This window comes from Parasteatoda tepidariorum, chromosome X2 (assembly GCF_043381705.1).
Source record: "Parasteatoda tepidariorum isolate YZ-2023 chromosome X2, CAS_Ptep_4.0, whole genome shotgun sequence".
Classification (NCBI taxonomy): Eukaryota; Metazoa; Arthropoda; class Arachnida; order Araneae; family Theridiidae; genus Parasteatoda; species Parasteatoda tepidariorum.
The window spans coordinates 9,357,089-9,383,221 of record NC_092215.1 but is presented as its reverse complement, the minus strand read 5'-3'; the positions used below and the strand labels follow the sequence as shown (position 1 = coordinate 9,383,221).

Here is a 26,133-nt window from a genome sequence, read left to right as displayed (position 1 = left end):
TATTTCGAAAAGCGTGAATTTAATATTGTCTAAAGTTCTTGGAAAGGCCTTTTAGTCCAAAGGAGTCGAACAAGTTTAGAAACTTCATGCGTGAAACAAGGCTATTTGCAAAAGAGGTGAACTCGTGGTTCATTGGGCCGGAAATCAAGTCGTTGTTATCCGGCGGTAATTTTCCGGAGAAGGTTCAAATTGTTACTAAAATTCACTCAACTCTCCTCAACGAAATTAAAATTACTAGTTTCTCATTTTCATCCTCTGGTATGTTTGAGAAACGCTTGATTAGATTTTTCATAAGTGAAATCTCGGTGAAAAGAATCAACCACTTAAACAAGCCACTCTTTTCTTTAAATGTTTAGAAATATATTTATTTGATTCTTTTAAATTATAAATACTAAGGATCTGGATGAATAGTTAAGAAATCACTCACTTTGCATTAACACGATAAATTTAATGTTGATGAGCCTTGTTTAGAAAGTGGGTTAAGTTTATTTTACGTTATTTTAACCTCTTCATCCTTGGTAGACTCCTATGGAGTGGAAAATATCAGTCGTCAGTCAGTTTTTCACTCTGAAAACAGCTCAAAATGCGAGTTTAAGGAAATGAACACAGCTCTATATGCGTTTTTTAGAAATTTGACAAAATTTAAATTCTTATTAAAGAAAATGGAAAGAGCTTGTAAGGCATGTTTTAGAAAATGGAGCGAAAAAGGACCTTTTCAAACTTTGTTTGCCACAAATTTAAAAACTTTTTTTCAATGCTAAAAATAATCATTACGCGGCAAAGTTCCGGACTTTATGGTCAGGGTGATTGGGATTAAGATGCGACTTTTCAGGCAAATATTCAGTGCACTAAAAGATAAAATTTGTACTTCAATAGTTTTTAGTTAGTTTAATGATATAAGTTCATTTAAATGTGTTTTCAAGAAACTGGACATAGTTATTTAACAAATAACTAATAATATCTTTTATTTTCAAACTTCTCTCATGAAACCTTTTTTAAAAGACTAAAAGCAACTAATATATAATAAGCTATCTATCCAATTAAATTTTTAATGCATCATCTTTTGTTAGTATCTTTTTATATTAGTATATTTTACTTATTATATATTTTTTTAAAAATTAGTCGCTTTTGAAGAGATGTTAAAAGTGAGCAATTCTTTTTACAAGCTTGTCACAGGTCCTATAAATAGTGGTCCTATAATAGTGTTTTTAAATTGACGTTGTACGAATTTAGATTTTAAAGAGGCCACTTTATCACTTAGAAATTTGAATGCGAAGAGATCGTCTAAAAAACTGCATCTGATATACATTCAACAACCTAAAGTTCGGGATCCCTTAATAAATTTTGCTTAGTGTTTAAAAAAGCAAGAAAAATTTAGCACGAAATTCTTCGAATTTCTTCACATATTTTTCTGTACCGTGTAGTTTACATGATTTTTTAATATCCTAACTATGGATCCATGTCAGCTAAATTTAAAAATGCATGAATCTCAATTTTGAAAAAAAGTGGAGGAGACGAATCAATTCAATTATCCTCCAAATTTATGAAGCTCCTAAAGAAACTACCTTCTTCCCAAGGAGCGGCAGATTAGTGGAAACTTTTAACAATTATTGGTGTTAAGATTTAACTGCACAATTTGAAGTATGTAAGAAAACCACTCGATTTGGTATAAGCTTTCAACAAAGTAATCTTTCCCGCAATTTTTAGAGTTCATTAACACCGAATTTGAGTAGGCATTAAGCCATAGTTTTTATAATATGGCCGAATCATTGTAAATCAACTTTATTATATCAAGAATGAAATTACAAAGACTAACATATAATACCATTTTCATTATACAATAACAATTTCCTGCTGAAACTGAAAAAAAAGTAATTCATGCATTTATTAGATTCAAGCATAATTTATTGTTAAGTTTTTCAATGCTGATTACTAAAGTTCGTAGTTTTAGAGTCAAAATACATTCATTTTGAATCTACTAGCATTTTTTAAATGTGCAATAAATTAGGTAATAAGTTTTAAGATGTGTACAACTAGAAAAAAGTGGTGACAAGAAATTCATGGAAGTTTCAAAGCTTATAATTTCACTTTAATTTCAGGAATAAAGTTGGGCTGTGTTTTTGTCTATATTTCCAATATATTAGATTAGTTTCTACATTTATTTTTGAATATGAAAGATTATAAAAAGTTATGTATCCAAATTAATTATAAATCTTTTAAATTGGAGATTATATTTCGTATCCTTGATTTGTATTTCGTCAGTTTAAAAAATCATTTCGTCAAGAAATCATGAGATTTGCGACGAAACACGAAATCTCAAATACGTGAAGAAAATATTCCTTAACGCAAAACCTCATCACAAAGCATTGTGGGAGATAAGTCAACTAGAATGAAGACCAGGCAAACATAACAAAACTGACGAAATAGGCCGACCGAACTTTATAGTGGGCAGGGAGATAGCCTCATACCAGGAAGATCCCTGGTTCAAATCCCGCTACTATATGTCCTATCGTTATTGAATCAACGATAATCAACTTACATGGTCCCCACGAAGAAGAAATCAACTATAGACGATCACACTTTGAGGTGTCAAAAAAATTAGATTGACGAAGTATTTATTTACATTTCACTAAATTCGTTACCTTGAAGAAGTGACGATTGTTATTTCGTCACTTTGACAAAATATTCTCTCGGAGCATATACCAGGAAATGGTTTCTTCAAAAGCGAGGAAAGTTTCGTGAAATTTGAGTATTCATTTTTTACGGTGCTTCTACTTTTATGACTATAGTCTTTCAAAAAAGTTGATGCAAATAAATTGAACCGTGTTGGCTCAGTGGCTAGTGCACTTGCCTCCCAATGAGGTGAAGCGGGTTTGAATCCTAGCCAAGGCTGGTAGATACTAATTCCGCATCCAGCTCGCACCGACCACAGTGCTGACGAAAATATCATTGACAGTAGACCGATCATTGTTCAGAGTCCCCTTGCCGCCAGGCTAACCGGGCAGGTTCTCGTGATTTCCTTGTCCCTGTAACCCAAATGCGGGTTAGTCTCCTCAAAAAGTAGACCGCTAAAGCAAATTTCTCTATATACTTGATCCATGAGTTTCTTTGCCTTCAGGATTAAGTTCAAAATTACAAGGCAACAGAGTTGAGCATTAGTAGCAGTAAACTGAAAAATGAATAGTGCTCAAATACAGTTATAACAAAAGAACAAATAAGTTAAAAAATCCACTTAATACAAGCCATTAATTAATAAACTTTAAAATTCCGTAGTCTTTGTTAGAACTTTTAACGTGAGTACAAAATCCAAGTTACATAAGTATTCAAAATAAAAAATACATAATATAAAAACGTGCTATCTCCAAAATAAATTATTCCACTATGTAGTCTTAATGGAAGAACAATATGAATGTCTTTTTCTTTATATGAATATCTTTTATATGAATATCTTTTCTATAAAAAACTAATGCAAAACTTATAAATGTGTATATTTATAACCAACCATAACATGTTTAAAACTAAATATTTTATCTTAAATATTTTTTTAAAAAAATTATTAATCATTATTAATAATAAATCACAGTTACTTCTCTATCAAAAACATAAAACAAGATTCTTTTAATTTTAAATGTTAATACATCTTTAAATATATTTGATTTCTAAATTTACGCATCATCTATATTCAAGTTAAATTTTAAAAACAAATGTTATTAACTTGGTTCCACTAAAACAAGTTCGTTTTTCATTTATTAATTTACACTTAACTTTGTCATAACGATATATATACATAAAAGAAGTTCTATTTTCGAAATAGAGTTAATTAGCATCCTTAATTGTTCCATAATGGGAAAAGAAAAGCTTTTAAGTCCCGTTGCCATTTTCTCTCTCGTCTTTCTTAAACCCTTCCATGAAATGCTAGAAAAATGCCATTAAATTTCTCGAAAAAAAATTGTTATAGCTTTCATTTTCAGGCATTATTCCATTTTAGCATCTCCTCCATTTACGCGGTTATCACCCGAGATAACAGTTAAGGTATTAGACGTGTACTAGTTGTCAGCAGATGACCTGAGAACAAGCATTAAAAGGATCTACAAGGTATTGAGTGATGCATAGAGCCTTTGAAAATCCAATTTCCGGCCCTTACGATAGTAATCAGACCAAACATAATCGCAATAGTGCTCAATCTTTAAAATTTTATATTATAAAGGAAGTCGTAATTTTAGTATTCTCTTAAAATATTGAGAGTCATGCCTATAGCAGTATTCCTTTCATTTCTTACTTGATTATGATATTTATAGTGCTGTAAAATATAATGTGATATTCTAGCATCTAAACCGATTTAAAAGAAAATGGAAAGTTTTGTCACATTAAAAAGCAAATATTGGTAGTTTCACTCAAGATTCGATATCAGATTTTATGATCAGGCCAAACCATTAATTAGTTTATGTTATCAATAAAAAATATCTATGCAATGTTATTTATTATTTTTATTGATCGAAACGAATAGAGGTATTATAATTCGTTTTGAATAGTATCTACAATATTTATCGAAAAATAATGAATATAAAAAGCATTAATCTGAAACGTTTGAATATACGTAGTTTATTTTAGGGTTTCTGAATTGTAAGTGAAGATTTGGGTCAAAATAATGATAAGCCAAATTTTCGAATTGACCAAGAAAAGTTTTTAAGAGCGATTGTAGTTTTTAATGCAATGTAACGATTTAAAATCGAATTAATTATATTTATAATTTTTAGCAGTATTTCATTTTATAACCATCGTTGAACAGCTGACCCAATTTTGGGTTTACGACTACTAATGTTCAACTCCGTAACCTTGTAAATTTTAACCCGATCCAGAAGACAAGAGAACTCCTGGATCAATCATTGGAAAAATTTGTCTTCGTGGAGGATTTTTTTGGGTGGAACTAGTCCGCATTTGCTCTACATGGAAAGGAAAACCCCGAAAACCTCTAACGGTTAGTCTGATGTCAAGTGGACTCTAACACATGATCCGTCAACTATTGAGGATATTATACATCAAGCCGGTTGTGAAATTCGGATCGATCAGTCATTGCTGGGATTCGAACCCGGTTCACCTCATTGGAAGGCGAATGCTCTACTCCCTGAGCCATCCCGATCCAAATTAATTATATTAAAACTATTTATGAATCTGGATTTTGTAAAAGTCTGAATAGAAGCCGTGGTGGCTCGGAGGATAGAACACTCACCTTCCAATGAGGTGAACCAGGTTCGATTCCCTGCGATGGTTGGTCGATTCGAATTCCACATCCAGATTGCACCGACCACAATGCTGACGTGAAATATCCTCAGTTGTTGACGGACCATGACTTAAAGACCTCTTGCCGTCAGGTCAACCATGGGAGTTTTTCGTGGTTTTCCTCTCCATGTAAAGCAAATGCAGGTTTTTCCATCAAAAAGACCTCCACGAAGACAAATTTTTCTCAGTACTTGATACAGGAGTTCCTGTCCTTCTGAATTAAGTTCAAAATTACAAGGCTACGTAGTTGAACATTGATAGTCATAAACTCAAAATTAGGTTGGCTGCTCAGCGACAGATAAAATATAAAATTAAAGTCTATATCAAAGTTAAATTTTATGCAAAATCCATTTTCAAAACTAATTAGAACAAATGACAAGTTAGAAGTTATTTCAACTGTAGTGGTATACTAATACACTAATGATACACTAATTTTTTTCCGTACAATTATTAACAATAAATGTAATACAAATATGTTTTAATAGTTGATTCTTGATTTATTAAATCTGATGGCACCTGTACGAGACGATACAATAGAGAGAAAAATCTTTTGGATAGCGTATTACGCCCACCGCCTTTGCATGAGCTAACACAATTTATCAAAGAACTATATAATACTTAGTTCATTAATGCCTGCCCACAAGTAGGGAAAAAGAGACTCCCTGTGAGAAATACTAACATAAAAATAAAGTGAATATGTCAATTATTACCTACCATTTTAAGCTTATAACTTTTTTCCCCTTTCGCTCAATAATTTTTTTCTTCTTTTATGAAAAACAAGCATAACTGTCCTTGTAAGGAGGAACTAGGCATAACTGAGTTTTAAAAAAAGAAAAGATATAACCCTTTGACTCAGATGGGATACCATTGTCTCTTTCCTACATTTTTTTCTGACTCCCTAAATACAAGTAAAAAATATATTTCGGTATTTTGTAATTATGAAAAATGTGTCATAGTTACCAAAAAAAATCTGTTAGAATATCGGAATTAAATTTGTGCTAAAATATAAAATCCAAAAACAGTTTTGACTTTTTCTTTATTCATATTAAAAATTTATCAGTAATTGATTTTGTAACTTAAAAAAATTTAATGATGAATAACTATTTCTCTTAGATCTAAATAACAGCAAATAAGTTCAGATTTGAAGAGTCATTCCATGTGTAAAAGAATTTACCTTTAACGCAAACAAAAGGCACCGGTGTTTCACTTTGTATTTCATATTCATAAATTATTAAGATGCTAAATATCATATTTTTCACTTATTCTGACCTAAACTAGTACACAATAATGGAAAAAGTTTAAAAAATATGTTTAGTAAAAAAATTCTGCGTCAAAGGGTTAAGTGACGAAAGTTTAAAAGAGCATGTTCAATCTTAAAAATGAGATACATGGAAAATCTTTTCTATATAATGAAGTTTTATTAAAACTTACCATTAACAGAAATAATTCTCAAATCTTTGATTCGATTAAAAATGTCAATTTAATTAATTTGTTCGTGTTTCTAACAGAAATAGTTTTAAAGTCATCCTTCAACTCTCTCAAATTACGTTCTATTCATTTCGTATGCTTAATGTTTTCTGAAAACAAACAAAAAAGAAAGAAGTACAAAACGAAAAACTCGTTCAGAAACATTGTCTCCCGTATTCTTACGAGAAATAAAAACATTAAATCCATTAAATTAAACAATTAGACTCGTCTTTTTTCACCGTAATGGATACTAATGGACCGAATAAATGAAAATCCTTGTTCAAAGCAGGTCATGGGGAAAAAAGGCTTTTCCCATATACGTGTGGACATATCTTTAAGAATTATTTTCAATGGTAGGAAATTTTCTTTTGGGAATTTGAAGCACTAAAAGCTAAAGTGTGTTATGTTGTCCCTGTTTGATAAGTGACGAGTGTTGGAAGTTTCATGGTTTTGATTTCCCATTTGGAAAACTTACCCTCTTACAACGATTCCAAAATATATGTTTTCACCCGAATTTCCTTGTCTTTTTATTTATTTTGTAATTCGTTCGGACATTGTTTTCGCTAGCAATCGACATTTATTTGATTCGACGAATTTCTTCCTCTCTTCTTTCTATCTCAGAGATCATTGAATGATGGAGTATGTCAGGATATATATCACAAACTGAATAGATTTCCTCTAAGTTTTTTATTTGATAGATTATGAAGCACTTTATAGCGTTTAGCAGCTTTGACGTAGTCATCAAGTTACTGACTCAATGATATTGTTTTTAGGATGATATTTCTCAAGGGTATATATTTACTTAGAAATGACTTGAAATTTTTATTCCAATACAATGACAAGACTCATTTTTACTTCTTTAAATAGTCTTTCAAAAGTGAAACATTAGGGAGAAAATTTCATACTTTTAATTAGCCTACTCTGTTAGAATTTTTATTCTAAAATTATGGTAAAACCGGCAGCAATTTTTCCTAAAGTTTCCGGCAAAAAGCAATTTCCACATTTACGGTTTCGAAACTGTTTACAACTAGTATGGTTAAAAAACCATGAATACAAAACTATAGGATTTTTAACCATTTACAACCAGCATAGTTTCAAAACTGTAAAAAAGAAATTTAACTGGTTATTGGAGCAACGCTTTTCATTAGTTAATGAACATTGGAGTTAGGTTGTGGTTGAGTTAAGTTTTATCAAATGAACCATTCAATGTGGTTTAATTAGGCTATAGAACTGCTTCATCTGTCATAAAAGACGGAAGATACTATGTTTTTTGTGATAAGCAACTTTACAGAGCCGCCATATGAAAGGGAATAAAAGTATCCTATTTTATTAGTCCAGGGTCAGAAGTTGGGGAGTTCAGGATACTGGGAACTCTTCCTGTTTTGAAGAGAAAGGCTGTCATGAAATCGACAGATTAGCCCTTTCTGATGTAATATGTGCCCATCTACAAAAAACTAAATGGCTTCATTATGTGGGCCCAGTTGGTGTTGCAAAATTCTGCTTGTTTAACCGTATTAGGTGAAAGCATTTGGTAAACGCTTTTTCTCACAGTTTGAATACTATTTTATTTATGGCCATTTGACTGTTTTGTATAAATATTGTAAAATAACAATTAAATAAATTTGTTTTTTAACCATTTTCCGAGACATTTCTAACAGTGTATCAAACATCAATATTTTGGCAAAGTCTTCCCTCCCTCAAAGATTCATCACTTATTCTTCCACTTCCTAAAGAAACCTAAAATTTTTAAAGTTCGTTCTTTATGAGATAAATAAAAAAACTAAAAAAATTTCAATTCAATGTTTCATAATTATCGTTGTAATTTGGGGTAATTAGACAAATTCGAAATTATGCTATAAAACACGTTTTTTTTAAGATAGATATCCCAAATATGTATTCCTTATTAGATAAAAAGAAACACTAAAAAAGTTTCAGTTCTTTGTTTTATATTTATCGGGGTAGTTAGCTTTGTTGACAGTAATACTAAATAGGACATTTTTACCAAGGAAAGAACTCAAATTTGGACTATTTGAGATAATTAGAAAAACTAAAAACTTTCATTTCGATATTTGTATTCATCAAGGAAAATCTCCAAAGACAAAAAATCATGATGATTTTTCATTACTGGATCAGCATAAATGTGATGGTTATTACTCTGAATTTCCATCAAAAATCGTCATATAGCTAGAAGGAACCATCAAATCTGCCCAACATCCCAAGTTAGGAATTGGCACCTTTTCATGTTGGCAATCATAGCATACCCATCGTAGTATGATGAATTTTTATAACATGCCAACAAAAAAATTCCATCATGATCTTACATAATTTACAGGTCACCTAACACCCCAATATTGAAATTAACCCAACTATTGATCAAACGCACGGTCTTTGTTTAGGTCCTGGTGGGTGGGCTTCATTTTGAAACTAGGGGGATCTTACCTTTGCAAGGTGCGATGAACATTTTAGCTGCTCGCGGAAGCAAGTGCAGAGAGTGTTTTTCTTTTGTTTTTCTTTTATTGTTTTCTTTGTGTTTTTTTTATCTTATATTATGAACTCTATATACTTGTCACTTATTTGCAGTCAATAGAACTTAATAAATTAGAAATTTTCCTTGAATTTTTCTCTTTCTTTTCATTCTTTATTGTCTCTAAAAGTTTTAGAAGTTGACAAATGCAGAGCTCCTAACTCGGATAAGTTTTGAATTCACCACGGAAACTCTAGGTACAAGGTTTACCGTACTTGTTATTTCTCTACCACTTTAAATATTGTGGGTTTCTAGATCTTCCAAGTTAATATCTATGCTACATACTGTGTTACAATTGCATAAAAAAATTCCAAAAGAGCAGACATGGGCAAATACATTTCTATTAACAAGAAGTAAATTTTTTAATTAGCTCTCCAGCAGTTGGCATTCCTGTAAAATTAAAAAAGATGAAACACTGATCAGTGCCACAAAACATTTGACTTCAAATTATATTTTTTTTAAAAACGTAGCAAACCTTTTATAACGAAAATACCACTTCCTATTTATTCATGTCCGCATCTCACGTTGCTCTATAGATACATGAGGTGTTGTTTCCTCTGTAATTTTTCTCTCGTAATCAAATAAAAAGAAACATAAATAAAAGAGACTTCAAAAGTTGCATTGGTTTGTTTTATGAAAAATATTATTTTTTGAACTGTACTAATTGGGAATAAATTCATTCGAACTTTTTATCCTACAGTCTTGAATTTTATCTCATTCATAACATAAAATTTTTTAACGTAAAATCTATTTTGCATGATCAGATAGTCTCTAGATAACAATATAAAGTGTGTACAATATAAAGACTCAGCCTCAATGGTTTGAGATGGTGTCCTCATATATGCTCCTTAATTAGCGCAAACGTTATTTTAAGTTACGAAAATAGACACAAAAATTTACTTTTTCTGAATAGATATACTGTGTTTTTGACGAATTCGAGTTTTTGACCCCAAAAGACAGGAGGTAGCCGCAATCTGGGAAATATGGTCCCCATGGTTTGATCAGGAAAGTGCTCCAAAGCTTGGACCCTTTTACTTTTTGCTTAATTCACCATCTCAAGAACCTTTTAAGCAAGTTGAAAACTTTTTACACACTTTTAAAAAAATTGTTGACTTATAGATGCAAAAAATATGCAAATTCCATGCAGGAAATAACTTTTAGTAAATATTTGTTATTTTTTATTACTTTATTTAATAGTAGGCGAAAAACTTTTGAATTGTAAGGTATGCTATTTTTCACATTATTTCAAAGTTTGTGATTTTTAATAACAAAATACAAAATTTGAGCGAAATCGGTGGAATATTTCGAGAAAAATCGAATTTTGAAAATACAGCTTCTTTAAAATTTTACTTACCAGGAACTATTCCACTGATTTCACTCAAATTGTATATTTTACTTAGTAAAATTGCGTTCTGTAAAATTATGTATAAAATTATATACCTTACAATTCAAAATGTTATTGACATTCATGAAATAAAAAAATTAAAAATCATAAATATTTACTAAAATTTATATTTTTCTTGGAATTATCTTTGCATAATCTTGCTTGCTTGGAATTATCTTTGAAAATACAACTTCTTTAAAATTTTACTTACCAGGAACTATTCCACTGATTTCACTCAAATTGTATTTTTTACCTTGTAACATTGCGTTCTGTAAAATTATGTATGAAATTATATACCTTACAATTCAAAATGTTATTGACCTTCATGAAATAAAAAAATTATAAATGATAAATAAAAATGATAAATATTAACTAAAAGCTATATTTTTCTTGAAATTATCTTTTCATAATCGGTTTCATAATTGTGTGCAAAATTCTCGAGATATTACGGAATCAAAATTTCTCAAGAAATTACGAATTACGCTAAACAAAATTAGCAATAAGAGGCTCAAAACTGTGGACCGTTCTCCTGAATGTGGACTATATATCCCAGATTGAGGCAACCCCATATATTTTGGGGTTTCCGAAATCTGAATCTGATGAAAAAAGGTACGTTTATTCCGAGAAAGTAAGTTTTTGTATCTGATTTCGTAACTTAAAATATTGTTTGCACTAATTAACATAATTGAGGTTACCACCTCAAATTATTAAGAGTGAGTCCTAGAACGTGAAGATCTGATCATTAGATCAAAAGGTATTTAGGCTCATCCATTTTTATTTTGCTCACTGTGCATTATTATAAAAAGAAAAACGTTTTTTTTTCTGTTGTTGTACGTAATGATAAGCTACTCATTCTAAAAGATAAGAATTTTTTTTGAATTATTAAAATTTCCTTTTAATTAAATTAATAAAAACGAAATTCTCAGAATAGAATATTTTTTACTTAAAGATTTCACAAAGCTGATTACAATTAATATTTTAAAATATTATTATTTTTATTTCATCATCAATTAGTTCTCTGTCGTGTAAAATAAAGAAACATAAATTTATTCTTTTATTCGCAAATAAGGTAAACTTTCATCACAATATCTAAACATTCGTAAATGCGCTTTTCCCCAAAACGTTATTTCTTGTCCTTATTGGACTTTTAAAAAAGACAAAAATTTGTAACACATGATCCCTTGAAATATTACATAATTAAAATTCTCGTACTGAGAGTTAGAGATTACTATTTCTACGCTTTTAATTCGTAATACCTCTTGGTTAGCATTAATAATTCAACACAAATCCCTTTATGCAGGAAATTCCTAATATTTTATTTTTCAAATATGGTAAAACTTGCTCCATAAAAGTATTTTACTTTATTTTTATTCATAAAAACAAATCAATATTAGATGGCCTTTTAAAATCGCAACTAATGAATTTGATTAATTTAAGATCCATTTATTAACGTAAATAAATCAAGTAATTAATTAAAATAATTTAATAGTTAGAGCAAATTTAGAAGTAAAAACCAAACTTTTGATTAAATGAAACCATTTTTAGTAAAGAATAAACTTTTACGTGATTGATTATGAAAAAATGCTTTTTAATAATTTTGAAATTATATTTGTTCAATTATAACAAAATAGTCCCTTCCTATTAATGGTTCTATACATACCAAGGCTTTCTCGGGTTTAACAAGTTTTAATTCATTCAGCGTTTTACTCTCTTAAAGAAAATAAATAAGATGTTTTCCAAAGAAGATGTTTTCGGAGAACGTCTATCACTCTTTATAAACTATGACCAGATATACTCCAATGATAAAGCTTTCTGTCTAATTTACGGGTAGCGAGCTCTACTATCATGGCGTTTGCATTAGTTTAAATGGCTATGTATATAACTTTGGAAACGCTGTATCCGATAAAATATAGTGACAAAAATGAATTTGTCGATGTTTACATTCGGCAAACATTACTATCTGCTTTTCAGCAAGCATTTGGAGAACATTATCATCGGCTTTTCAGCTAACATTATCATCTGCTTTTCAGAAAACATTCTGCAAACATTGTCCTCTACTTTTCAGCAAACACTCCAAAAACATTATCATCGACTTTTCAACAAGCATTATCATCAGCTTTTCAGCAATCATTTGGCAAATATTACCATCGGCTTTTCAGCTAACATTATCATCGGCTTTTCAGAAAAAATTCCGCAAACATTATCCCTGACATTTCAGTAAACATTCGAAAAACATTATCATCGGCTTTTCAGCAAACATTCGGCTAACATTATCACCGGCTATTTAGCAAGCATTTGGCAAACGTTATTATTGGCTTTTCAGATAACATTTGGCATTAGTGTTAACTACCACTTCTATTTACAAAATTAATTCCTATTTCACACTTTCATATTCGTCAGGGATATTTTTTTATAGCCATTTTTTCTATAGCCATGAAATCCACACCTGCTACCTCATGTGGACAATAAATACACAGCCATCTTTACTATAGCAAGTTGCTTAGAATTATTTTCACTTTCTTTTCAGTTAAACAAGCAAGGTGCTTGCTTTACAATATCAGTCACCCCTGAGACTCTGTATACAAACTGCTTATATTTTTTAATTTTACTGTAATTTCACGATGAATGGGATATGGGTCTGCTGCACGGCCCAGGTGCCCAGCTTTTGTTAAATAAAGTAAGTAAGTAAGGGATATTTTTCAAGCATCTGTTTTATAATTTTACATCATCATCATCATCAAATTTAACTGGGTGCCTGAGGCCGTTAGCGGCCCTTTTCCCATCCATCCTGAAATGTTGTCTTTAGGGTGGCTCTTTCTGGTGATTGGAGTGAAAGGGAAACTAAATATTTTGTATTTTGGATAAGATTACATCACTACAGTAGTAAGCTGCCATCGGCCTGAGATTTATGTCTTCTCTTAATTTTTCAAATTAAAAATTTTATTGAATCCTGCTGTGGCTGTTCAGTGAATCCTGCTGTGGGTTTTTTCAAAACCCTATTTATACATAGACATAAAGATATAAATTATAAAATATAAATAACAAATAATAAGCCAGCATCTAAACTTTTTGAGATATTCAATTGACAACCACTCTATATTAAAAAAGAGATGATAGTTGAGAGACGTTACGATAACGCGAGATTAACTAGCTGAAAACGGAAGGCGTAATAGATGCCTAATCGCGACATCTAAAACGCCCTTCTAAAGAGAGAAAGTGTTTAGAATATCAGATAATACTAGTCCAAAATTGATGATGTCACCTCATGAATATTTTACTCGATGATACAATTCACTTGAATTTAAAGGAGCTTTCAGTTCTATTCTACAGATTCTATTGGAGAGGAAAATGTCACCTAGATATTTCTTATTGTTTTAAATTTGTTTATTAACATATTTTTATGCAACTTATTTTAATAATTTGCTTAGCATAAAATAATTATCTATTTAGTATTAGTGTTAAATATATTATGATTAAATGACTTTCTACAGAGTCCCTGGTCAAACTATTAGACTTACTATAAAACTCTATGAAAAATATATATTATCAGGTGATATTATACAGCATTATTGTTTTTACGCAGCTGAAACCGGTTTAAACTTGTTTAAGCTCGTGTATCAGTTGGCTAACAATGCAAAGCAATGCGTTAAAAATAAATACAAATAGGAAGTATACAAAAAACTCTCCCTATTAAAATCCCATTATGCGTGTTTAAATATATAAGTATTGCATATAAACTCGTGCAAAACATGCAATTATTAAAACGCTACAGTGCGTCTAATAATTTGGTAAAATTATTATAATGTACTAATATTATACCTGGTATAATAAATATTCTACATTTATATAATAAATCGTCGAATTTATCTTATATATATCCAATTGATGCACGAACGCAAACCGGTTTCAATCGCGTAAAAACAATAAAGCTGTATAGTATCATCTGATAATTAAGATTTTACGTAGAATCTTATAATGCTTCTAATAATTTGATCAAGGACTGCATATTCTGGATCTAATTTTTATTAAACTGAATAGGATATTGGATTAAAAACGAAGAGAAGCGTGAGAGCTAGAATAAAAAAGGGGAATAATTCTGTTATTTATCACTCTAAATTAATCTGCAAATTTTAAACTGTCAAAACTGTGTTCCTCTCTCATAGGTAGTAACAAGACGAAATACTTTCTTCTTTAACAAATGAAAAATACGGCTTTTATAGTGGATAAGTAAATTCCCAATTTTTGCTTTAGTTCCTAAATATTTAGACTATTTAAATACAACAATACGAAAATAATAAACTTAAGACTATTTTTATTCAACGTTTTTAACACATTGCTGACCGGCAACTTTTCTGTGGAATGGATGTGGAAGCAAAGCAATAGAAATAAACTTTAAAAAATTTTATTTATTATTCAACTCTTAATATTTCTTTTTCGCATGATAGAAAGTATAGCAATCACCTACGTGTAGTGGTACACCACAAGTTTTGCAAATATATCGGGTTTCGTGAAGTTGTAATAAATTGGTAGAGAATTAAATAGTAAAACTTGAAAAGTAAGGAAAATTACGCCCACTTTTTAAAATGGTCACCACGAGATTACTGCTAATATATGATTGCTATGACTCGTGACCGGTCACCAACGCTTGGCCACGAAAACACGACTTAACTCGTGCCCGGTCCGCAATGTGTTAATAATAGGAATAATTGTATTATTAATGACTATGCTAATTACATATTTTAATAGTCACAATCAATTTGCTTAGTTAATCAATAATGAGTTTAAGCGAACTAATGAATCTACGGGGAAGTGTTTGCATGTCAATTTCAAAAGAGTTTTTTAGTGGCAGTAAATTGATTTTCATGCTAACAGGAATTTACGCTTTTAAAATGCCACTTTAATGCTTACAGGCATAGGTAGGGAACAGTTCTCAACAAATATATTTTCCTTACAAAATAGCATAAAGTGGTAGTCATATATTCATTAAATGATCAAATCTAAATAATTATATTATTAATGTTTATGCTAATTACATATTTTAATAGTCACATTCAATTTGCTCAGTTAATCAATAATGAGTTTAAGCGAACTAATTAATCTACGGGGAAGTGTTTGCATGTCAATTTTGAAAGAGACTTTTAGTGGTACTAACTTTATTTTCAAGCTAACAGGAATTTACTTTTTTAAAATACCATTTTAACGTTTAGAGGCATAGTAGGGAACAGTTCTCAACAAATATATTTTCTTTACAAAATAACATAAGGTAGTAGTCATACATTAATTAAATGCTCAAAACTAAATACTATATACATTATATAGAGGTGAGGGAGATTTATAGTATATGGAGGAGTATACAGTATAAGAGAGGGAGCACTGTATATCGGAGTATCCGTCGGTTTGCATAAATACTGATTGGTGGAATCAACGGGTTATTTTAAACAAATTTCCAAAAACGGAATCATTTATACATTACATTAACATTTCTTCGGATATCAATATCACGATCCCCAAATATCGGAACCAAAAGTACCTGGTTACTCGTCAAAAGTTATTATAAGTAAGAGAGTGACTTTTGAGTTTGACAGTAAAAAATATCTAGCAATAATTTACATCTCGTTTCTAAGAAATCGCCTCTTCTTAAGTGTCGAATCATTACTAGGTTCTTTTTCACATTAAATTTAATTGCTAATTATTTTTTCTGTTAACCTGTTGAAGGATAAAATATGTTTTTCAAAGAGGTATTTCCTTCCAACGAAAATTAGAAGTACTTTACTTGCTAAGATCTCTGATAAACAACACTGTTTTTCTAAGCTGCCGAAAAAATCAGAGCATATATGATAAAAAAAATTATAGGATGAAGAATGCAATATTATAAGAAAATAAATATACATCAACCGTAACCGATACTTTAATCATTTATGACGTACCATCTTCAATCCAATAATTTGAAAGAATGGTTGTTGATGCTGTGGTATTATTATTCGACGACCTCGAAAGAAGTCAGTTTTGCTACGATTTCTGATTAAATTTTATTGATTTTTTATTTAAAATGTTCTTTATATTTTGTGATGTTCACAAGTTTGAGTTGATTGTAGTATTTTTAATTAAGTGAAATTTGGTAGAAAAATTTATTTTGCTTTAAACAAAACAATTTTGGTCCCAAAAATTCACATTTGAAAAACAATAAATTAAAAGTGAGTTATATGATCCAAAGGATGCATTTGAGGCTCAAAAACAGTAAAGTCGTTCCCAATTTACAAAGAAAAAATTTTTTCATTTAGCCTTTTAGGACCCAGCGTCCAATATATATTAGACAACACTCGGTACAATTTTATCACTTTATTTTATGTTTGTCTGCCTTGACGAATCGATTGTCTTTGTAAAAAAATAATAGGATTTAACCTCGTTTATTGTAGTATTTGAAAATAATGAAAAGTTATATAACAGAAAAGAAGTTTGATTCAAGTTAACTTTAGGACATTTTTATTGCATATAAATATCTTATTTCGATAGAATGGATTTTGTTGCCTACCCGAATGCAAAACAAATACGCTATAAAAATTACCTACAAAAATTAAAAAATTCTATAATTTTAAATGTATCATTCTTATGCTATAACTAAAAGCACCTAAAAAAGATTATTAGGTTAAGTATATTGAATTTTTCTTTCAAAAAAATTTTTTATCGCACTTATAAGCTTACTTTCTTTTGGATTTAGCCTCGTTTATTGTAGTATTTGAAAATAATGAAAAGTTATATAACAGAAAAGAAGTTCGATTCAAGTTACCTTAAGGACATTTTTATTGCATATAAATATCTTATTTTGGCAGAATGGACTTTGTTTCCTAGCCGAACGTAAAGCAAATACACTATAAATATTCCCTACAAAATTCAAAAAATGCTATAATTTTAAATTTATCATTTTTAAGCAGTAACTAAAAATAAATAAAATTAAAGAAATTGAATTTTTTCTAAAAAAAATTTTTTTATCGCATTTATAATTTACTTTCTTTTAAGCTGCAAATTTCTTGGTAAATCTCGCATTTTCTACCATTATTTAAAGCTCGGGTCTCAGAAAGAAAGGGGATTCAACTTCCCTTAAAGTAATAACTAAACAGTCCCTTACTTCTTTTTAGTGTATTCGTCGTAACATATACCAACATCAACTAATATGGGAAACCCCTGGAGGGAAACAAAAGTCACTTCTAACATCAACTGCTTCAGCAGCAATAATAAAAGTATAACCAGCTGATAAAATCAATTGTTGATTGTAAAAATGTATCAATTAAGATCCCGAATTGCTTCTTTTCTGATGGGAAATCTTTTATTTTACTTTCCTTGATTTTATTTTTATTTCTCCTCGAGGGATTTTCTTCTATCACTTTTGGTATTAGCTACGAAAACAGAACGACTTTCATCATCAATTAGACTTCGAACGTTTCATTTTTCCCCCTGTATTTCTTTAGCGATTTTAGTTATAGTACTAAACAAAGCTTTTCTTTTTTTGCAAGGTTTTAATTTTTACAAGATCTTTGGAACTAAAAAAACCTGTAGATTCCTGATTAACTAACACTGAATTTCCTAAAATGCTCGACCACTACAAAAAAAGGACTCCCACAACAGACCAAGTGAATCATATAGGAAAAAGTTCCACAATTTTTTGGCCTACCCTGTGATAGAGGCAACATGATTAGCATTACGCACCGACCATTTTAATTCAAAGACTAACACGTGAGCATTTATCTAAAGCTGAATTGGCCTGAAGCCAACATTGGTGGTAGAACCCTTCACAGTGATACCTCCACCACTGTACCATCAAGAATCTCTTTGATTCCTTATAGAGCAAAAAAATAGGCAAAATAAGAAGAAAATTTCCTCCATGCATTTTGGTATCCTTAACTCATACAAGTCAAAAACTTCAATTTGACCGGGATATCTTTCTTGTATTACATTTTATGCTTTACGATTTCAATTTCGATTTAATTAAATTTGTTTTAAATAACTTTAAAAGCGTTTTTTGACGCTCATTTGAAAAGAAAAAATAAATAAAAAGCTACAGTTTAAGTGCCTTATACTTAAGGTAAAGCTATAATTTTAAACAGAATATAATATTTTGCCATGAAGAACCATCTTGAATTCATAATGGACAAATAAATTAAATATTTAAAAAGTTATTAATAGTTCTTTAGAAAAAAAATTGGTCAGTTTTTTTTCCACCTAGATTAAAATTATCCAAATCAATAAGCAATTTTCAATTTTTGTAAATTTTTATCAGCCTAAGATTATGTAGCTTTGCAAAAAAACGGACATTCGATCCAAAAGCTTTTCACTGCTTTTGAAACTTCTGAAGCAGGGCTGAAATTAACACTAGAGAGACTAAAACTTAGTATATACCTATACTGCCCAAAAGCAGTCAAAATGACTGGATCGTGAAATAATGACTAATGTGTAAACAAATTTGTTTAAAATTAATTTTTAACATTTTTTATATTATTTACTGAACAAGCTATTAGCAAACATTAACTATAAAAAATTTATATGTTGTACAAAAAGTCACAAAATTCTAAGAAATTGTATCATTATATACATCATTGTTTTTCTAATTAAAAAGCAGTCAAAATGACTTCCTTTGGCAATCTAGAGTTAAGAAAGAAAAGAAAAAAAATCTGGTTGCAAAACTATTTCATTCATAGCTGGTTTTTGCGAGGAGTGAAAGAAGGTTTTACTATTTTTAATTATAAACTATATATCACTATTTACTTTAGCCTGTGTGAAAAAACAGTCTCTATATTCACCTTAATCCTGACGGTGGTTCTCTCTGCTATCAACAGATGGCAGAACAATCAGAAGCGCTTATTACTTCCTCTGGAAGATGCGAATGGAATGATTCATACTAATTTGAGCTATAAAATTTATGCTTTTATTTAAAGTTTTTAAAAAAAATTGAAAATGATTTATGTTATGGACACTATGCTGTAAACAGAAAAAAAATTTTTAAAAAATGCGGATTAGGATGAGAATGCGAGTGATGTCAACTAAATCCTCTTGATCATTGTGTAAGGAAACAAAAACACTTCTAAATGAAACTTTTTTATCTTTATGTGAGACTTTATAAATTCAATTGAAATAATAAATGTATGAGTTATAATAATAATAATAATAATAAAACTCAAACCCTTAACACTTCCATCTCCGGTGACACCAACGTGTTGTCACGTGAAAGCCAAACGTTAGCTGCCGGTGACAACATGTTGGTGCCATACGCAAGCCATACACTAATAGCCGGTGACAACACGTTGGTGCCATGTCCAAGCCAAACGTTAGTGGCCGGTGACAACACATAGATGTCGCGCGTTGCAACCTGATAATCAAGTGACATTTTGTCAAGAGACAATAGAGTACAGGATGCCAACTGTTCCGCTTCCTGGAATAGTTTTAATAAAGTGGCAGCAAATTATATAGTAAAATTCGTTAAAGAAAGATAGTTACGCCTACTTTTTAATACAGTAACCAGTAGTCTGATGCTTTAACGTTGCATTTTATATCATACTTACATTTTTGATATTTAGTTGTGAAAAACGTACTGATAATGAAAAATACTAAACTGAAAGTAAGTTACATTTCGCTACCACTAGAAAATACTATTTTACCAAGCGGAGAAAGTTACACGGAACCGGTTACACGGTAAACTTATCACTAAATATATGCGTTAAGTTCATCAGTAACCGTCAGTTTGAAAAACGAAACTGAACATTAAATCCAGCTTTTCCTATAAAAAAGTGATACAAATTTACTAAGCATTCAATATTTATTCCTATAATTATGCAATAAAAATTTATTCATATAATTGTGACAAATTTTAAAATAATATACTGCTACCAACTTACGTAATGTAAATCACAGTTTCGCGCCCAAACGATTTTTTTTTTCTTCTTTTTTTTTTCAACTCTCCGAACAAACTTTTTTTTTAATGGCAGGCACTGAACTAATCGATTTTGGCTATGGAAGGTGCCGAAGGGTTGCTCATTTTGCATTTCCTGGTGAGGACCTTGTGACCAGAGCCTCGGAGGCGAGCAACATTACCCACGCCACATTACCACAGAGTCATAGGAAGAGCAACATTCACACACAACAAAGGACAACACACAGAGCAAAGAGAAACATCCATGCCCTAAGCGGAATTCGCACCCGCAGCTATTGACTTCGCAATCAGGCACGCTAACCTTTGGCACTCCGAACAAACTATATCGTTCTCTCACTAGGAATAAAAATAAAGTGATTAATTATTTAAAAAATCCAATAATGTTTCAGTTCCACCGTTTGAACTGTATTGCTCACTATATCTTACTGAAACAAACAATTTCGGGATGTTAAAAAAAGAAACAGTCACGTCATGGTATGACGTCAGGGGAGAACCTAAGATTTTCGGTAGGGTTTGGTTTTTAGAATAGATAGTAAATAGGTTACAACTGTTTAAAAAAAAGACTTGGTCGAAAGTTTTTCGTGAAATTTAGGATAGGATCATTTGCCCTGCATTCTACGTGAAGATACGTCATCGTTTGATTTTAATTCCGCATCCTGTGGGGGATTTCTAAAATTAAATTCCGATCTTAAACGACGAAAGCACCTCTCTATCGTAAGTGTCATAATAGGATTTAATATTGGTAATTTAGATACACATTTAAGATTAGATGATTTTGCCAAAGGGAATATCTTTAGATCAAAATTGCTTTACCTCATTAATTATTTAATCTGCCTTCAAAATGTAAAGAATAGAATCTATTAAAGCAGAACTTGCAGTAACTTAATGAAAAGTTTTCTATAGGAAAATATCAAAGCAGACAATGAAACTAGAGGCTTATTATAAATTGAAAAATAGTTAGACATAGAAAAAAATAATTTAATTTTAAGATAAGCAATTGAAATAAAGTAATTGATTTATACGTTATCATAACGAAAATAGAGTGCAATCCGTAAATCACTTATTTTGTAAATTGCATCCAATGAATTGATAAAATATTTTCAATGCGAAATTAAAAGCATCACATAAAAGCAAAATCTGTAAAAAAAAATTTAAAAGCAAAATAAAGCTTTTGAATAACTACTAGTTTGGAAAATGTTGCAAAACGTACGTAACATTTTGAAAATTAGCAGAAAAATATTCACATTTTAGGACTGCTTATTATTTAAAGTTTTCTAAGAATTGCAGGAACCCAGATATAATGTTTACATAGATACATACGCTGAAGTTGTAGATTCGTCTACATTTAATTTACTTCTGCAATAACAGTTAAGGATACCAAAGTTTGCTTAATTTTGCTATCACTTAAAAATTTCACTGCACTATTAACAGGTCTAATATATTTGTTTTAATTTTTTACTTATTGCGGTATCCTAATCGTTGAAAATCCACTTTATTACATCAAAAATGGAATAGTAACAATACCTACCCCTCTAAATGTTTACGAAACATCCTTTGCTAAAACAGAAATAGTTGTTTTAGATTTTAACAATAATTATTTTTAAAGATTTTTACGATTGTTTAATCAAGATTGTATTTTTAGACTAAAATTAGTTTCATTTTGATTTTACTTGTCTTTTTTTAATAAGTAACAATAAAAGTCAATATTATATTTATTTTTACTTATTAAAAACGCAAGTAAAATCAAAATGAGACTAATTTTAGTCTAAAAATACAATCAGGCGTAAATAATCTTAATATCTTTAATAATGATTATTTTTAAACATTCAAATATGCATAAATTCCAGTTTCTTCTGTTTTAGTGAGGGTTATTTCTTAAATATTTAGAGCGGTAGCTAATTTTACTCTTTAATGTTTCATCTTTGATAAATTAAAGAAAATTTCAAGGATTTGACCCTCACGATATAAACAATTAAAATAAAATATATAATGCCTGATAATAGTTAGTGAAACTTTTAAGTAAGGGAAAAATTAAAATAACTTTGCTAACCTTAATTGTTATTACTCTAGTGGTTTAAATATAGAAGGAATCTACAATTGATAAATATGTAAATATTGTATCTGTATATGGGTTCCTGCAGTTCTTAAAAAAATTCTATTCAAAAACACTTTGCGGTGTACAGCGCCATCTGTTAGCAACGTATGTAATTAAATTCCAAAGTTTCTGCATAAAATATTTAGTGTTTTCCCAATAGACATAACTTTTGTTTCATTTCTCTATCATCCTTTGTTCCCGAAATTTTCATTTTTGAAATTGGTCAGTTTTCCGCTGGACACAGTGTAACTAATGGTTTAGCGAAGTTAAGAAATGAAACCATCATTCTCGTGAATTTTACTAACAGTCTAACAAAAACCAAATTTCATTATTATTATTTTTTAATTTTATTTATTGGATTTCATAATCCGGTGATTCCTTTGTAAAAAATGATTACAGTATTATTTTTGTAACTAATCAAAATGATAAATTTATTTCAAAAAGGTTGTCTTCAGCAAATTTCTTTCTTGTTTAAAATAAAAAAAAACTTTTAAAGTAAACTAATGACATATATCGCAAAATCATGATTAATAATGTTCGTTTATTTTAGAAAAAGTATTTAACGAAAATAAATATCTTCTTCGAAAGCAATTCTTAATATTTTCCAATTGCGTTTGCTATAAAAGAATTACCGATTTTCTTATTATTATACGTTTTTATAAACTTAAAAAAACGAATATCTGTTAAAGATAAATCCTATTTTTTTCAAAATAACGGGCTGTGGAGTCGGACAGAGTTGAAAAAATGTTTGCAAAAGTCAGAGTTGGAAAAATTTGTTCGACTCCAGTTATTAAAAGGTTAGATGCTACAGGAAAAAAATAATATTTTTGTTGTAGTAAAAACTATTTGACATAATTTTTATAATTAAGTGAATATTGCTCCAAAGAATATATTTAAACACTATTATTTAAATTATAACTTAATTCGAATTTATTTTATTTAAGCATTTTAAAACCTATGCTTTACTGAACAATTGAAAAAAAACACAGAAAAATTTTCAAATTTTTTTTTGAAAGAATTATGAATAAATTGTCTTTTTATTTATAAATTTAAAATACATTTAGCTAATTTGAAAAGTTAATTAAGAAGAATTAATGTATCTTTTTCAATACTGATAGTCCACGTATAGCATGGAAAACAGGCATGCAATCAACAAGGGCGAATCGAAAAATATTAATCAAATAGGTGTGCGAAGAGGTTATTTTTCACATTGGCCGTTCATTTCCTGAGACTATTTTGTTCAACAAAAACAAGTTAACACCCCTGGCAATTAATCGACTGGTCTATTTCCGCTTTCAAAATTGATGTTTATCTTTCCACGCAATCGCTGATTCATTATTAGTTCATGAATATTCTCTAAAGAATCTTTTTGCAATTAGATGCTTACGCAAGGGAAGATATACGCGTGATATGTTGATTGTTTTCTCATAATGATTTTAAACGTACTCAATATTTTATGCAATTGTATTTTTTTAAATTTATTTCTTTAGATAATATACAATATAATATGAAGTATAATTTTAATTAAAATACCTCTAACTCTAAGCGTACAAAAATGCATAATTTATACTTTAATTACTAACTTTACTTTAAAAATTTAAGTTTAATTATGACATTTAATTACTAATAATATTAATAAATTCTTAGGATTTGATAAAAATATTTTTTATCGAATATAAGTCAGAGTCGAGCTCTCAAAAACATCCGGAATCAAAATGGAGCATTTTACCTACAGATTCCACAGCTCTGAAAATGACACTGGATCAATTTTAACAATCAAGTTGGTAAATATTTCACAAAATGGTAGTAAAATACTGAGCAAAGTAACATTAATTTTCAAAAAGTTAATAAACTTCGTAACCATAAAATATATAAATTCAAAGCCTTTAAAAGGTGTATTTATGTTTCTTTTCACCATTAAATAAATATAAATTATATTATATTATATTAAAATAAAGTACATGCTAACGTTATTGAAAAAAGACAAATTTTATTTCGTACGATTAGATACTTAGTTTTTATGAATATTTTAAAATGCAATCTTTGCACTTTGTTAAATAATAACCTCGCCATATATATGGGCGATTTTCATCAATAACAATTGAAATACAGTAAATTAACAAAAAATTCAGATTATTTGGATAAATAAAAGTACAGGTTCCTATACAAATGACCAGCCAGTTAAAAATAAATTAGCTTCTTTAGCAGCGTATAATCATATTTCCAATTATTATGATTTCTCCTACCTCCCTTCTAAGTTTCTAAACACTATTCTAAATCCCACCAACTATGCAAAATTTCAAATACTATAATATTTGACAAGTTGGCGAACTATATAATTTGACCATCTGTCTATGTTGACTTCTTTTACCAAGAACCAAATTTATCCTACATAATAGAAGGGTGAAAAATCTTTGTAGCTTGGTCAATTGTCTATCTTGACAACTGAAATAAGTCAAGTTTGTCTAGGGGTGTTAATAAATGCTATTCAAAACCATTCATAAAGTGACTGGAAAAAGGTTTTCAGAAATTTTTCAGACTAATCTATCATATATTTAAATAATATTGAATGGATTAAATATTGAAAACTAATCTCAACGCTTTTGTAAGTTGACAAGAGGTAAAACTATTGAGGACTTTTGTAAGAGATAAGTTTGTAAACTAAACTTTAAAATGTTGAACAGAATATAATAATTATAATCAGCACAGGTTTTGTTACAAGAAAAATATGTTTGATAAATTTATTGCGTAAATTGAAAAGAACGAAACACAGATTATGAGTGACCATAAGTTAAGTCCACCCAGTATTTAAGAGAAGAGTTCTGGGGTCATGTCACTTTTTATTCATTCAAGGTGTTTTGCATTTATTGTGTTTCGATGTTAATGGAAGTGATGGTTTAAATAATTCCTCTGTCATATTTTTCCAAATAAATTGATTAAATTTTTTCAGAGCGAACATTCTAATGGCTATTGAAATAACATAGCGTCTATGAAATAAAAAACGGAACTTGAGGGTTATAATGGAAAGCTTGATTATTGATCGTTATAATGAAACGGTATCTGTAATGAGGAATCATACTAAAAAGGTATTCTGTATATTTACTCATAAAAATAAAAAATTTCTTATGACTAACAAATCCCTTTTTTTCTCTCCATATAACATATATATTCAGCATCGTCTTAAATTTCTATAAATAAAATATTATAGCAGCTTTTCCCAAAGCCAAATATTATTTCTTTAAATCAAAATAAGCTATTTTTAAAACTGGCGTTGAAAACTTAGCTTCAATGGTGAATCATACTAAAGAGCATAAACTGTGTATTCAGTTATGCAAATAAAAAAAATTATGGTAAAAAAAGTATTTCTTGCTTTCTTTCCAGATAGCCTTAAGTCTGAAATTTCTATTTATAGAATATTATGAACGCTTTCCCAAGAACCAAATATTATTCTTCAAATTAAA

At 29.5% G+C, this 26,133-nt stretch overlaps 1 long non-coding RNA gene across 1 annotated transcript in view; it reads right to left on the bottom strand.

Moving 5' to 3' along the window:
* Nucleotides 1-1,766: 1,766 nt before the first annotated feature.
* LOC139427251 (uncharacterized) overlaps nt 1,767-26,133 on the bottom strand; it is a 78,617-nt gene continuing 54,250 nt past the window's right edge. The window contains exon 2 of the long non-coding RNA XR_011638390.1: nt 1,767-3,169. This is a non-coding gene — a long non-coding RNA (uncharacterized lncRNA). The remainder of the gene's footprint in view (nt 3,170-26,133) is intronic.